Source organism: Hyaena hyaena, unplaced genomic scaffold (genome assembly GCF_003009895.1).
Source record: "Hyaena hyaena isolate Hyena2069 unplaced genomic scaffold, ASM300989v1 scaffold_2383, whole genome shotgun sequence".
NCBI classification, from domain to species: Eukaryota; Metazoa; Chordata; class Mammalia; order Carnivora; family Hyaenidae; genus Hyaena; species Hyaena hyaena.
In genome coordinates, this window is record NW_024083016.1 from 36562 (window position 1) to 49045 (window position 12484).

Genomic DNA, 12484 nt, shown 5'->3' on the forward strand with positions numbered 1-12484 from the left:
ATGGAATACTACATGGCAATGAGAAACAATGAAATCTGGCCATGTGTAGCAACATGGATGGATTTTGTGGGTGTTATGCTGAGCGAAATAAGTCAGGCAGAGAAGGACAAATATCATATGTTTGCACGTATAGGAGGATTAAGAGGAACTTAATGGAGGACCAAGTGGGAGAAAAAGGGGGGAAATGGTGGGGGAGAGGGAGGGAGGCAAACCATGAGAGACTCTTGAATGCTGAGAACAAACTGAAGACTGATGTGTGTGGGGGGGAGGGGGGAGATGAGCATGGAGGAGGGCACTTGTGGGGATGAGCACTGGGTGTTATATGGAAACCAACTTGACAACAAACTATTTGTAAAAAAAAATAAAATAAATAAAAAATGTTAAACCAAAGTTGTAAAGTTTTGCTTGTTTCTTTGCTTTTGTTGTTTCAACATTTATCATATGTCATATGGAATCTCCCAGCATACTTGCAGTCAAATTTGTACTTGCCATTATTTTATATAAAATTAATTTTAATTATAAATTGCAGTTTTAGTCTTTTCAGAGTTAAATACAACCAGTTACAGGTCCCATCACCTGAGTATTAGGCATGCTATGTACTGTATCTTGACTGTCCAAAATTACAAATCCATGCAGTTAAAAATGTATATTGGGAAACAGCTCGTTTGCATATTTACACTTTATAAAACTAAAAGTGGCCTACATAAAGTCAAAAGGCAGAGTAATAGGACCTCTGATTACTTGAATGTGATTGTTATAACATGAGTTAATGAAAAAAATATATAATATAAAACAAAACAAAAAAACATAGATCAGTTAAATTACCATAAGAATATCACCATGACTAAACAAGCTTTTGAATATTGAACAAGTCCAGTACACAGATTGCATTTTTTCACATTTCTGAAGTCAATAAGATATTCTCCAAAGAGGACTAAATATTTTCAAATCCACTACAACCAGCTTCCTTCCACACCATTTCAAACATTGTATAGTCTATTCGGAGCCCTATAAAGCTTCATGGACATTTTGTTGGAAAAGTTATGTCCGAGTTTATGCATATATGTGTGAGTATGGATAATAGTCCTTGTAATATAATGACATTAGTCCAGTCAGCTAATAATCCAGTAAGGAGTTTGTGTGATTCCACTCCATTGAACTATATAACCAACTTTAGAGCTTGGCTAGCCACTCAGATGTTTTCTGGAGATGTAGAGAATTCATATAGAACACCATTCAGCCAAGAAAACTATTTTTCCTTGGGATCTTTATAAAAGTAAATCTTTAGTAGTTATATGACTACTTTTTTTTCCCCACTAATGAATCAAAAATGAAAGAAAACATAGTACTTATAGCTCCTCACACTCAAAGACACTCTATACCATGTAGGTATATAGAATTATGACCATATGTATCAATATCATAACCAATTTTGTTTCTCGCCTTTTAATCCTTTACATTATTGAAATATATATTTGGTTCACATATTTTGTGTTTTATCTTTTGAGTTCACCTATGTAATTAGCATATCCAACACAAAATTATTGGTATAATAGTCCACTGTTGTAGTACATGGGACAAGAAGGTGATGATTTTGCTTTGGCAAACTAGTAGCTTGTTTCTGCAAAATATGCAAGGATTATCTCACCTAAGCAATGTAACTTATAATTATAAAAAGCCGTTTTTAAAATTTTATTTATTTTTGAGGCAAAGAGAGACAGAGCATGAGCAGGGGAGGGGCAGAGAGAGAGGGAGTCACAGGATCTAAAACAGGCTCCAGGCTCTGAGCTGCCAGCACAGAACCCGATGCGGGGCTCAAACCCACAAACTGCAAGATCATGACCTGAGCTGAAGTCGGATGCTTAACCGACTGGGCCACCCAGCCGCCCCTAAAAAGTCTTAAAGAGCATCTCACAATTATGACTTAATTAAAATAAAATCTGTCTGTGTTCTTTGTCACACAAAGAGGCCTTTCATACACGTTAGGAAATAAATGGAAAGACATCCCATGCTCATGACCTGAAAGACTTAATACTGTTAAGATATCAATACTACCCAAAGCAACCTACATACTCAATGTAATCATTATTAAAATCCTCAAATCACTTTTCAGAAATATAAAATACATACTAAAATTGACATGAGATCTCTAAGGACCCCAGATACCCAAAATCCACCTTCAAAACAAGAACAAAATCAAAGGTCTCACATTCCTGACTTCAAAATTTACTACAAAGTAACAATAATCAAACAATGTGGTCCTGGCATAAACACAGACACATAGGCCAGTGGAATATAACATACATCCAAGAAATAAACTTTTGCATATATGGTCAAGTAATTTTTGACAAGAACACCAATACCATTCCACAGGGATGCGACAGTCTTCTCAACAAAAGATGGGAAAGCTGCTTTTCCACATGCAAAAGAACGACATTGGACCTTTTCTTTACACCGTATACAAATTTGAATAAAACTAAGATATAGAGCTTTAGAACTAAAACTATAAATAACCCAGGGGCGCCTGGGTGGCTTAGTCGGTTAAGCGTCCGACTTTCGCTTAGGTCATGATCTCGCGGTTCGTGGGTTCGGGCCCCGTGTCGGGCTCTGTGCTGACTGCCAGCTCAGAGCCTGGAGCCTGTTTCAGGCTGTGACTCCCTCTCTCTCTGACCCTCCCCTGCTCACGCTGTCTCTCTCTCTCTCTCTCCTAGAAATAAAAACCTTAAAAAAAATAAATAAATAAATAAAAATAAAACTATAAATAACCCAGAAGAAAACATAAAAGGAAAGCTTCAGGATATTAGATTTGGCATAGATATGACATCCAAAGCACAGGCAATAAAAGAAAAATTAGATAGATTAGACCTCATCACAATGAAAAAAGTTTTCAAAGATCAATGTTTTGATCAAAGAACACTATCAGTAGAGTGAAAAGAATATCCACAGGATGGACGAAAATGTTTGCCAATAATATCTAATACAGGATTAATCTAACGACTATATAAAGAACTCCAATGCTTTAACAACAAAAACCAGTCTAATTTTAAAAGGAGCAAAAGACTTTAGTATAAATTTCTCCAAAGAAGATATAAAGATGCAAAATGAGCACATGAAAAGATACTCAACATCAGTTATCAATTGGGATTTGCAAACCAAAATAATAATAAGACACAATTTCACAACCATTAGGATGGGTATTATCAAAAAAAAAAAAAAAACGAAGGAAGGAAGAAACAAACAAACAAAGAAGAAATAATAGATTTTGACAAGGATGTGGAGAAATTGGAATCCTTATATTTTGCTTATGGGAATGTAAAATGGTGCATCCACAGGAATGTAAAATGGTGCATCCACTGTGGAAAACAGAGTGGTACTTTCTCAAAAACTTAAAGATGAAATTACCATACCCAATGGCTACTCCATTTCTGAGTGTATACCCAAAAGAACTGACCACAGAGATTTGAACAAATATTTGTACACTAAATTAATAGCAACATAATTTACCATAGCCAAAAAGGGGACATGATTCACATGTTTATTGATAAATGAACGGATAAAATACGATATGCATAAAATATGGAATAGCATTTAGCCTTAAATAAAAGAATGAAATTTTGATATAATGCTACACCATATATGGACCCATCTTGAAAATTGGCCTTTAAATGAAATAAGCTAGACCCGAAAGGAAAATGCTGTACAATTCTCTCATATAAGGTACTTCTAATAGTGAAATACATAAAGAGAGTTAGTAGATGATATTTGCCAGTGGTTGGGTAGAGGAAAGTATAAGGAGTTAATGCTTAATAGTTATAGAGTTTGAGCATGGAGAGAGATGATAAAGTTTGAGAATAATGGTATTGATAGTTGCATAGCAATATGAAAGTACTTAAAGTCACTGAACTGTAAACTTAAAATTATAAATTACCATATATATTTTACCATAAAAACTAGTAAAATGTGCTTGTAGTTGTTATATTAACAACAAGAAAAAGTATAAAGTTTGTAATAAAAGTGTCTTTTAAAAGTTTTTAGTCATTGCTGCTATTAGTACTACTATTACAACTATTACTCCTAATCATCTGTACTATTAGAACAATTTTTGGATATTTATTTCTTTAGTATCCAGTTAAACTTCTCTGGAAGTGACACCCACAAATGTTTGCCTTCCTAATCCCTCCGTAAATTGTATTGGGCATAAACAGATGATCCTATTGGGAACAATTACAGTCTCACTCCTAAAAATGAAGAAAATTACCAGAGAGTATCAGTTAGAATTACCAGATTACTGGAAACAAAACCTGAGAACTGTGAGACATATGTATTCCTTCCTTTATTTCAAGTTTTTATTTAAATTTTACTTAGTTAACATATATAGTTAACATATATGGTAAAATTGGTTCAGGTGTAAAGTTTAGTAATTCATCACTTACATATAACACCTAGTGCTCCTCACAAGTGCTTTCCTTAATATTCATCACCCGCCCACCTCCCTCCATCTACCCTAAGTATGTTTTCTATAGTTAAGAGTGAGACATATATATTCTTACTAGTAGATGGAATCAGAGAGAAAGCTGATCTATAGTGAGGAAAAAATTTAACTTTATTACATCTTGGTTTTTAGGTATATTAGATAGTTTTGTATCTTCATCTCCATAGATAAAATATGTACCTATATCTTTTTATTTAGAAACATCCCCCTGTCTGGCAACTAAGAACTAAACCGCCAAATTAATATGAAAATAGAAGATCTTTTAGAATTACACCGTGACTGCATGTAAATACTATACTTTATTAGCATACCCTTACTGTGGATATTTGAATTTGAATGATACTTAAAATCATTAAATTTCATTATCACTATTTTTGCCAACACCATACATACAGGGCTACAGAGAATCCAAAATATAAATCAATCTGAAGTGCTTACATGGTCAAACTTTTCCCAGTATGAAGAGGTAAGACAGAAAATATTCTCCACAAGGATAGGGTTCATGTCTATCTTGTTCAACAGCAGTACTTGGCATGAGAGACAGTTGAGTAAATATTTATTCAGTAAGTAAAAGAATGACCAAAATTATACCTTTTCTGAGTGCAGAGGTGACTTTACTGCATAGCTTCACTCTTCTATAGTCTGACTTCCATGTAAATTTCAAGGTTACTAGAGAGGAGAAACTGTATGTGTCTTGCACAACACTGTATTCTCAGAACCTGACATAGTTGGTGCTCAATATTTTTTTGTTGAATAGTGGATGTATGACTTCTAAACAACAAAGTGTACAATGTAGATGTCACAACGCAGCATAATATCTATGGGTTTAAATTTTTCAGGTCATCAGAATTCAAATTGAAAATGCAAGAACTTTAGACAAACAGCAAGCTGGGGATTAAAGGCTTCAGTACTTTATAGGTTCAGAGATAGTTATTCTCTTCAGAAAATTGAATCAACATCTGATCAATAGAATTTGGAGTGACACATCAGAGAGGTTACTCAAACACCAAGTTCGAAGTGATCGAGTTAGATGTTTCTTTTAATTCTTCCTGTCTTAGATCATATTTGGTCTAGAAACTACTAAAATAATTTAATTTTGCAAGTGAACTAGAATTAATTCCACATTAAAAAAGGATGGACCTGAAATTTATGAAAGATTTACCCTGTGAACCCTGGTAACTTTATTAGTTCCTGAATTAAGTTATAATACCTAACTATAGTAAGTGAAGAAAAATTTTTAAAAAGTACTGGTTATAAAATACTGTGAAAAATAAATAATATACATAAGATGGACTTTGAGGGTGTTATGCTGAGCGAAATAAGTCAGGCAGAAAAGGACAAATATGTTTGCATGTATAGGAGGATTGGGAGGAACTTAACGGAGGACCATGGAGGAGAAGAAGGGGAGAAATGGTTGGGGAAAGGGAGGGAGGCAAACCATGAGAGACTCTTGAAGGCTGAGAACAAACTGAGGACTCATGGGTGTGGAGGGCGAGGGGGGAGATGGGCATGGAGGAGGGCACTTGTGGGGATGAGCACCGGGTGTTATATGGAAACCAACTTGACAATAAACTATTTGTAAAATATAGTTTATATATATATATATATATTAATATAGCTATAATTGTTTTACCTCTGAATCAAACACTCTTAAATTTGACAAGATATGAATTGTTGATGTGCTATATAGGTGTTTAAAACATGTATAGGTAGGTAGAAGAGATGCCTGCTTTGTTGAAGCATGAATAAATCCAAGACAAAAGATATTTATTAATTAGAAAACTGAACAGTCAAAACAAACAAACAAACAAACAAAGTGGGGCTCCTGAGTGGCTTAGTTGGTTAAGTGTCCAACACTTGATTTTGGCTCAGGTCATGATCTCATGGTTCAGGAGATTGAGCCCCACATTGGACTCTGCACTCAGAGCACAGAGCTTCCTTGAGATTTTCTCTCCCCCTCTATCTCTGCCTTTCTCCTGCTCATACTCATGCTCTTTCTCTCTTTTAATAAACAAACAAACAAAAAAAAAACATTAAAAAAAAAACTCAGAAACAGGCAGGGTGAATTCAGGGTTCTGATGGAAACTGGGGACACAATAAGAGTGATTTATTGCCTTTTTGTGAGGGCTCCCTGAAGAGTGGGGGACATGAACTATCAGTTCTTGAGCTAGAGAGCAACATAACACCATATTTACCCCTCCATCAGTGCTGAAAGCTTTTGAGGAGCAAAATGTTGCCACCAAGTGAAAACTGGAGCCCCTTACATCCACCCTGCCCGCTTGTGCCAAGAAGTGCATATCCACTAGGTCAAGTACACCTGAAAATCGACGCAACGGGCCCCTCCCCTAGAAGACCAGCACAAACAACTCCCTTGTATTAAGTCTACTAACCACAGTGTACTGCAAAGGTTCAGTTCTAGATGAAATAGGATCTAGCTTAACTTTTACCCTTATTCTCTATTTTAAAAATACTTATTCTTTAATTTATTTTCTTATATTTTCCATTCCTTCTTAAATTTTTATTATATATGTATATATAATGTTTATTTTCATTTTATTTTTTTAGTTTTTATTTTTGCATCTAGGTTATTTTAACAAGTAGCCAAACCATACCCAGGATCAAGTTTTTGTTTAGTTTGGCATTTTGGATTTTTTCTTCATTTTTTATTTTGTTTTTTTCTTTCTTCTTTTCTTTTCTGAACAAAATGACAGTATTGAGAAATTCACCCCAAAAGAAAGAAAAGGAATTAGAAGGCTTAGGATTTTAATCAGTACAGATATAAGTAAGATGTCTGATTTAGAATTTAACAATTATAAGGATACTAGCTGGGCCTGAAGAAAGGATAGAAGACACTACAGAATCCCTTTATGCAGAGATAAAAGAACTAAAATCTAGTCAAGTTGACATTAAACATGCTATAACTGAGAGCAAACTCAAACAGAGGCCATAAAAATGAGGACGGACAAAGCAGAGGAGCAAATCAGTGATAATGAGAATAAAATTATAAAAAATAATGAAACTGAAAACAAGAAGGAATGAAAGATAATGGATTACAAAGGTAGACTTAGGTAATTCAGAAACTTATTTAAACAGAATAACATTCATATCATAGGAATCCCAGAAGATGAAGAGTGAGAAAAAGGGACAGAAGGTTTATAGCTGAAAACTTCACGAATCTGGGGAAGGGCACAAACAACAAAATCCAAGAATCACAGACAACTCTGATTAAATTCACTAACAGACAACCATTACCAAGGCATACCATAGTCAAATTCACAAAATACACAGGCAAGGAAAGAATCGTGAATGATGCAAGAGGAAAAAAATTCCTTAACCTACAAGAAAAGACAGATTAGGTTCACAACAGATCTGTCTATAGAAACTTGGCAGGCCGAAAAGGAGTGGCAAGATATATTCAACATGCTAAATGGGAAAAATATATAGCCAATAATTCCTTATCCAGAAATTCTATCATTCAAAATAGATGGAGAGATAAAAAGTTTTCCAGAGAAACAAAAACTAAGGGACTTCATGACCGCTACACATGCCCTGCAAGATATTTTAAGGGGGACCCTTTCAGTGGAGGAAAAAGTACCAAAAGCAACAAAAACTAAAAAGAACCAGAGATCAACATCAGAAATATCAACTCTACAGTTCACACAATGGCACTAAATTCATTTTTCAATAATTATTCTGGATGTAAATGGACTAACTGCTCCATTCAAAAGACATAACATATTAAATCATATTTAAAAAAAAACAAGATCCATGTATGTGGTGCTTACAAGAGACTCATTTTAGACCTAAGACATCTGCAGATTGAAAGTAAGGGGATGGAGAACAACCTACCATGTTAATGGACATCAAAAGAAAGCCAGAGTAGCCATGCTTATAACAAACAACCTAGACTTTAAATCAAAGACTATAACTAGAGATGAATAAGGGCATTACATCATAATTAAGGGGTCTATCAAAAAGATCTAACAATTTCAAATATTTATGTCCCCAACTTGAACACCCAAATATATAAATCAATTAATAACAAGCTCATTGACAATAATCAAATCAAAAAACTCATCGACAATAATACAATAATAGTAGGGAACTTTAACACCCCACTTAAAGAAATGGACAGATCATCTAAGCAGAATATCAAAAGGAAACAATGACTTTGAATGACACACTGGACTGGGTGAATGTGACAGAAATATTCAGAACATTTCTTCCTGAAGCAGCAGAATACACATTCTTTCTGAATGCATATGGAACTTTCTCCAGAATATATCACATACTGGACCACAAATCAGCCCTCAACAAGTACAAAGAGATCTAGGTCATTCCATGCATATTTTCAGACCACAATACTGTGAAACTAGAAGTCAACCAGAAAAGAAAAATTTGGAAAAACCTCAATACATCGAGATTAAAGAACATCGTACTAAAGAATGAATGGGTTAATCAGGAATTTTAAAAAGAAATTTAAAAGTAAATGGAATGAAATTAAAATGAAAACACAATGGTCCAAAACCTTTGGGATGCATCAAGGGAAGGCCTCAGAGGGAAGTACAGTAAAACCTTGGATCGCAAGTAACTTGTTCTGTGAGTTCTGTAAGACAAGCAAACATTTCTAATAAATGTTCACTTGATAAATGAGCAATGTCTTGTAATACAAGTAGTACGTAATGCTGAACATTACATGATCACAACTGAGCCAATAGTTCTTCTTTGTCTCGCTTTAGGATTGTGGGTGATCGACTCCCATACTCAAATGCTTGGTCTCAGGCCTCTGTGTTTGGCAGGAATCAGTGATTTTTCAAAATGTTGGAAGGTGCCCAAAACTGGCACTAGTGAATTTTTTGTCACTTCAAAGCACTTTTGGATGGTCCTTTGCTTTTCCATACAATTAAGTTTAGGAATGCTTTGCTCCATTCTAGGTGAAACTGTCTAAAGATATAGACCCTTTTCTCTGCTGCCTTACTGCCAGTTACATTAATTATCGTGTATGACAAGAGTTTATTCATGCTGTACTGTAGTTAACAGCGTCTGTGCATATACAATGGCCCCCAGGCAGAAAAGGATTCCATTGAGCCAATACATAGCAGTGATTCCATTAGTAATAGCGAAAGTCACCCTACACAATAACCCTCCTCTCTCTTGTCTCCCTCACACCAGCCACAAAAGTTTTCAAAAGTAAGTGCAAGTTAAATTGATTTTTTTATATTTTGTGTTTTCTTTATTATTTTATACTATATTACAGTATTGTAATCATTTCATATGAATATTTTGGGATTGTAGGATGAATCATCTGAGATTCCATTATTTCTTTTTCTTAAGTAGTTTATTGTCAAGTTGGTTTCCATATAACACCCAGTGCTCATCCTTACAAATGCCTTCCTCCATGCCCATCACCCCCCTTCCCCTTCCCCCCACCCCATCTGCCATGTTTGTTCTTGGCATTCAAGAGTCTCTCATGGTTTGTCTCCCTCCCTCTCCCCCATTATTTCTCCCCTTCTCCCCATGGTCCTCCGTTAAGTTCCTCCTAATCCTCCTATATGTGCAATTATTTCTAATGGGGAAATTCTCTTTGGTATTACAAAGGCTTTGGATTACAAGCATGTTTCCAGAATGAATTATGCTCACAAACCAAGGTTTTACTGTACACTGCAATTCAGGCCTATCTCCAGAAGTAAGAGTGGTCTCAAATACACAATCTAACCTTACACCTAAAAGAGCTAGAAAAGGAACGGCAAATGAATCTTAAAGCAAGCAGAAGAAGGGAAATAATAAAAAGAGCAGAAATAAATGATATCGAAACAAAAAAAATCAAGAGAATGATCAAGGAAACTAAGAGCTGGTTCTTTGAAAGAATTAATAAAATTGATAAATCCCTAGCCAGACATATCAAAAAGAAAAGACAAAAGACCCAAATAGATAAAATCATGAACAAAAGCAGAGACATCATAACCAACAGCACAGAAATACAATTATAAGCAAGTACTATGAAAAATTACATGCCAACAAACTGGGCAATCTGGAAGAAATGGAAAAATTACAAGAAATTTACACTAACAAAACTGAAACAGGAAGACAAAGAAAATTTGTAAAAACCTGTAACCAGCAAATATATTTAAACAGTAATTTTAAAAAATTCTCCCAGCAAACAAAAGTCTTAGGCCAGATGGCTTCCCAGGGGAGTTCCACCAGACTTGTAAAGAAGTGTTGAAACCTATTCTTCTCAAACTGTTCCAAAAGAATAGAAATAGAAGAAAAACTTCTAGACTCATTCTATGAGGCTAGAATTACCTTGATTCCAAATGCAGAAAAAGACTCCACTAAGAATCTTAATTACAGGCCAATATCCCTAAAGAACATGAATGTGAAAATTTTCAATAAAATACTAGCAAATCAAATTCAACAGTACATTAAATGAATTATTCACCATGATCAAATGGGATTTATTCCTGGCTTGCAGGGTTGGCTCAATATTCATAAATCAGTCAATGTGATAAACCAAATTAATAAAAGACAGGATAAGAACCAAATGATCTTCTTAATTGATGCAGAAAAAGCATTTGACAAAACACTGCATCTCTTCTTGATTTAAAAAAACCCTCAACAAAGGATATATGGAACATACCTCAACATCATAAAGATCACATAGGAAAGACCCCCATTTAATATATCCTCAAGGGGGAAAACTGAGAGCCTTTCTCCTTTGGCAAGGAAAAATGCAAGGATGCCCACTTTCACCATTACTATTTAACATAGTACTGTAAATCCCCCCAGGATTATTTTTCAGCTGTAAAATAATTAACATTTTATAACATAGGATGATAGTTATTAATATTTCAGTGTATTAATTTTCCCAAAAGTCTCACATTCAAGGCAAGTCCCTTGAAGGCAGCTGCTTTTTCTAATCTTTTCTATGACTCTCCCTCTCTGCCTCCCTTCCTCCCTTTTCTTCCTTCTCATCCTCTTTATCACTACCCCCACCCCATCATCTCCATTAATCATGGAAATTTGACACATCTCAACCACTTTCAATCTCTGGAATTCCACTCATCACTTTCTTGAACCTAACTTTCGCTTTAGTTAATTACCACAGCAAGTAAAGTTTTATTTTTTTTAGAAGACAAAGGAGGAAAACTATTCTAAAGACTTATAGTGAATATATTTTTTTATTCATATCTTGATGAGGTACTATTTAATATTTTATCAGTCAACATTCCATGGCTTGTAATTAACAGAATTTATATACCAACATGGTGATGCCTGTGGAGAACATGAGGTCTAATATAACTATTGTAAACAAAAATAATTTTCATAACATTCTCAAGACTGGCTATGAAGAGACAAATGGAAAATAAAGTTAAACTAGAAAGCTTCTTTAGTGACTCTTTAGATTGGGAAAATGGTCTAGGAATCTGTGCAGAAGGGGTGTGAAGCAAATATTTAAAAATAAATATGCAAAAGGAAATGGCTCTGACTCTCATCCTATTCTGTTACTTGTTGCTAAGACAGATATATGAATTTTTGAAGTTCCACCACAGGGAATACCAAACTAAGCAAATTAAAGATAATATAGCAATGATAAAACTGTAATTTTCCAATTAATAGTTAGATAAATGCTCACATTTTAACATCACCAATTCCTGTTTTGCATATGCAAAATGGAACATCAACTGTAAATTTATTTTTTAGCACATATATTTATTTATTTATTTATTTAGTTTAAATATGACTTTTATTTTTAATTTTTTTTACAAATAGTTTATTGTCAAATTAGATTCCACATAACACCCAGTGCTTATCCCGACAAGTGCCCTCCTCCATGCCCATCCCCCCCCCCACATCCATCAGTCCTCAGTTTTTGTCAGCATTCAAGAGTCTCTCATGGTTTGCCTCTCTCCCTTTCCCCCACCATTTCCCCCCTTCTTCTCCCCCTTGTTCCTCAGTTAAGTTCCTCCTAATCCTCCTATACGTGCAAACATA